The sequence below is a fragment of the Nannospalax galili genome, unplaced genomic scaffold (genome assembly GCF_000622305.1).
Source record: "Nannospalax galili isolate Female #2095 unplaced genomic scaffold, S.galili_v1.0 scaffold32, whole genome shotgun sequence".
Taxonomy (NCBI): Eukaryota; Metazoa; Chordata; class Mammalia; order Rodentia; family Spalacidae; genus Nannospalax; species Nannospalax galili.
In genome coordinates this window covers 745,453-750,317 of record NW_008335297.1, presented here as the reverse complement: position 1 = coordinate 750,317, position 4,865 = coordinate 745,453, and the positions used below count along the sequence as shown (strand labels likewise).

Below are 4,865 nucleotides of genomic sequence, written 5' to 3'. Positions count from 1 at the left end.
TTAACTGAACATGGGTCAGAACATCAATTCATTTTCCTTCATAAAGACTCAGGGAACACGTGTTACCAAGTGCCTTGCATGGCTATGCTGGGTGTGAGGCTGTGAGAGGCATGAGGATCAACACGTCCATGGAGAACGGTGCTGTTCTGAATATAACCTGAGATGCTGGTGAGAAGGGATGTGCGCAGGATCCAGAAAAAAAACAGCACCTGCACATTCAACGGTGACCTAGGTGTGGGTGCTTCTATTTTCTGTACCGTATCCTTTCATCTGGTTAATATGATGAGATTGCCATGATATTTTAGGTTGATAGCTGCAAACCAATGGTCTACAGGGCACTTTTAGACATAAGGTTTGAAGACAGGAAATTTTATATTAAAACTCTTTCTTTTTTTTTTTTACATTTATGTGTGCACACACATGCCATCTGCATGTGGAGGTCAGAGGATAATTTGTGGGAGTCAGTTTTCTCCTCCACCATGTAAGCTGTGGGAAATGGAACTCAGACTGTGAGGGTGGCAGCAGGTAACTTTACCTGTGTGTGCCCTTTGATACCCTCTCATCTAGCTTTTGTTGTTCTCCTATATAATCCTAAAGTTCTTGTCAGTTCCTGAAAGACACACCTGATGTTTGGTACTGTGGTCTTTCCTGCCTTCACTCCCATTTGGCTATTGTTTGTTCTAATAGGGCCAGTGGCCAACCTTGGTTTGTTGGGACCCCCAGAGTCAGAGTGCTTTTGTCAGAACTCTATTAACTATGTGAGTTTGTGGCATTTTAAAAAAATGGGAAGATAAGGGGTTAGAGAGATGGTTCAGTGGTTAAGAGCTCTGGTTGCTCTTACACGGGGCCCAGGTTCAGTTCTCAATGCCTACATGGCAGTTAACAACCCTCTGTAGCTCAAGTTCCAGGGGATCTGAAGCCCTCTTCTGGCCTCTGAGGTCTTTGGTACACTTATATACATGTCAGCAAAACAGTCATACAAATAAACTAAAAATAAATAAATAAAAACAATTTTTAAAATGGGAAGATAATGGGGTGTGGTGGAGCACAGCTCTAAGCCCAGCACTTGGGAGGTGGTAGTAGGAAGATTAGGAGTTCAAGGTCATCCTTAGTTATATAGTAAGTTCAAGGCCAGCCTGGCCTACATGAGACCTAGTTTAAATAAAATAAAATAATAAAATAAAATGTGCTGTATGAGAAGAAAGAAGGTTAGCACTCCCTTGTTAAAGATGGAAGCGGCCCTCAGGCCTAACAACACGTACACTGTAAAGGCATTGCCACCTGCTCTGTAGCATCTAACCACTGTTTTTTAGAACTGGGGAAATGTGCAGGAGGCACCAGCCTTAGCCAAAGAACTATCGACAGCTAGCTGATCACTACTGGGTGAGGGAGAGTTGACCATAGATAGGCTGAACAGGCTCCAGTAGGTGAACTTGCCCCAAGGGACATCTGGGGACACAAACTTGACTTGATAGTCCTTAACATATATGCCAGTGCATGAAACCTGGTGGGGGAGGTTATGGGGGTGCAGATAGGGGAGGGGGGCCTAAATATGATTAATATGTATTTATGAAATACACAAAAATTCAGTAAATATATATATATGAAAATAAAATAAAACAAATTTAAGAGTGCACTGAGAGAGTGCTCACTTAATATGCATAAGGCCCTGGGTTCAAGCCCCAGTGGCACACACGAGCCCATAGCACACACGTGCACATGCAGACATGACACAGTACTATTACAGCTTCATCATACCTGCTGCTAATGTCATTAGGTGCCTATTGGTCAGGGTGGTCTAATTTCATCTTGCATACTATTTCACACAGGATATTAACAGCAGTAACATTTGACGTGGAAGAGTGTGACTCAGCTCTCCTAGTGGACTTCTTGTGACAACAATACATGTTTTCCTTCTGAGTCAGCATTACCAAGATGCTAGGACTGACCAAAATTAGGTCTTTATAATTTCCACATTGCGAATGTTGAGTAATTAAATTTTTTTCAGCATTGTTTACATATGTAGCTCACACAATCAGCTTCTTCACCATTCTGTGACATACTTGCTACGGTACAGAGCCACGGGGAGAGACATATAGCCAATTCTGTGTTGTACAAGCATCATTTCAATGTAATGAATAGGTAATATTTAATTAGCTGATGAGTCATAGTATAGTAATCCAATATTTTCCTTGCAAAGTCCCTGAGCTTTACACAGGAAATCTTTCCTAATAACAAGAGGCATGATCCTGAGTCAAGTGCCTTGGGTGCCACAGCCTGAATGCACTCGCTGTGGGATCTTGGGTAGGAAGCTAAACTTCTCCCCCGTTTTGTGTTTGTTGAGATAATGTAGCCCAGGTTGGCCTTGAATTACTGATCGTCCTGCTTCTACTTCCCAAGTGCTGGGATGATGGGCATGTGCTATCACACTCTGCTTACAGCTAAAATTTTCTCAGCCTCTGAAGAGTCAGGGTTAAATGTGAAAGCTTGCAGACTGGGGAGATGGTCCAGTGGGTAAAGTACTTGCTGCATAAACTTGAATATCTGAGTTTGAATTCCTAGAGTCTACATGAAAGCCAGCCATAGTAGTCTGTGTTTGTAATCCTAGGGCTGCTATGGGCAGATAGGAGGCAGAGACAGGAGAATCTCTGGAAGCTCTCAGGCTGGTCTGGTAAACCCAATGGCGAATACCAGGAGACCCTGTCTTGCCTCAAAGTGAAAGGCAAGGACCAACACAGAGGCTGTCCTTTGTCGTCCACATGTGCCCTGTGACACATACATGTGCCCCTCTGTTCTCTGTCTGTCTCTGTATTTCTCTCTGTCTCTCTATCTCTGTCTCTTTCTCTCTCACATAAAGAAATAAAACGTGGGGCCTGGAGAGATAGCTCAATGGTTAAGAGCACTGGCTGTTCTTTCAGAGGACTCAGGTTCAGTTCCCAGCACCCACATGGCTCCTAACAACCATTTGTAACTCCAGTTCCAAGGGATCCAACACAGCAATTGCATGACACTTACACACATGTAGGCAGTACACTCAGGCACATAAAATAAAATGATAAAAAATTGTTTTTGGTTTTTTTGAGACAGGGTCGCCTTGTAGCCCCAGCTGGCCTGGAACTCACTATGTAGACCAGATTGGCCATTAAGTCACAGAGATCTGCTTACCTCTGCCTCCCAAGTGCTGGGATTGAAGGCATGCGCCACCACACCCGGCTAAAATATATTTTTTTTAAATGTGAAAGTTTGTATGAGGAAACCAGTAGGACTGTGCCTGGCATCTAATGGGATCAGTATCTGTTAGTACAGTTGACCCTCAGTGTCTCCAGAGGACTAGAAACTCACAAATGCTCAAGGCCTTTATGTAGACTGGTGTAGGATTTGTCTATAACCTCCATAAACTTCGCATCATCTCCAGGTTACAATGCGTTTGAGTAACTGTTATGCTATATTGTTATGGAATAATTAAAGTTTGTATATCTCCATACAGCTGAAAATGTACGTTTTGTGGTGCTGAGGACTGTACCTAGGGCCTCATCTATGGTAGCAAGTGCTCTACCACTGAGATACTTTCCTAGCTCCAGATGTGATTTTTTTCATCCTGTTAGATATTAACTCTATGAATAGAGGGCTAACTGTGTCCTTTTAATAGAGTAATTCTTTTTTTAACTTTACTTAATGTGTATGATGTTTTCCCTGTGTGTATGTGAGTGCACCACATACATGTAATGACCAAGGAGGTCAGAAGAGGGGGTCATATCCCCTGGAACTGGATGCTGGGAATGAAAGCACCATGTGTGATCTGACCCCAGGTCCACTGCAAGAGCAGCCAGTGCTCTTAACCACAAAGTCATCTCTCCTGCCTCAGTGCTGGAGAATCTTAACTGGAGGTGGTGGTCTCAGCATTTCTGTGGGTCCTTGAATATAAAAAAAGGGGACTAAGAGTTGCTTTCAAGATTTATTCTAAAGATTGATTTTATTGTGTATTTATTTTATGTGTGCGGGCATCTCTGTGTACATGAACATGTATATGAATGTGTGTAGGTACTCACAGAAGCCAGAAGAGGGCATTGGATCTCCTAGAGCTGGAGTTGTGAGCTGCCTCAGGCTGGAGCTGGTAACTGTACTCTGGTTCTCTGGAAGAACAGTAAATGCTCTCAAAAAGCTATTTGGGTCAGTGAGATGGCTCAGCAGGTAAAGACACTTGTAGCACAAGCCTGGTGATCTGTGTTTAATCCCTGGAATCCACATAGAGATCAGAAGGAGAGAATTGACTCCACAAAGTTGTCCCTTGATTCCGGCCCCACCACATCATTTACATACACAGTAATAATAAATAAAAACTGAAACAAACACCCAAAAAGTTGTATTCTAGGGAGCATGGGGTACATGCCTGTAATCTCAGCTCTTTGAGGTGGAGGCAGGAGTATCAGAAGTTCAAGGTCATCCTTACCTACAGTCAATTGGGGTCTGCCTGGACTACATGAGACTTGTCTTTTAAAAAAGCTGTATTCTAAAATAGAGTTGTATAGTTTCATTCCACTAATTCCTTCTTTACAATTGGCAGGTGCTATGACAACTCACTGTGATGCCTGGTCAACAAGTTCTGTCAGTTTTCCCTCTGTTTCGTCTATCCCATCCTTTTGATTCCACTGCCTTTGCTTATTCTAGGCTCCCACTGTTTCTCATGTAGAGACCCATGATTCAGAGTGTGGTCTGTGGGTCAGCAGCCTCAGCATCGTTTGGAACTATCTAAGAATCTCAGAGCCTCGGCCCAGACTATCTGAATCAGAAAGCCCATGTAATTTAATTTAATTTGTTGTTGTTTGAGAGAGGATGTTGCTATGCAGCACATGCTAGCCTCAAAC

General features: G+C 43.0%; 1 non-coding gene across 1 annotated transcript; it reads left to right on the top strand.

The window, feature by feature from the left end:
* The first annotated feature begins 1,186 nt into the window (after nucleotides 1-1,186).
* On the top strand, nucleotides 1,187-1,311 carry LOC115069798. Its single transcript, XR_003849030.1, has one exon. It is a non-coding gene; the product is annotated as a U6atac minor spliceosomal RNA (small nuclear RNA).
* The last annotated feature ends 3,554 nt before the right edge of the window (nucleotides 1,312-4,865 follow it).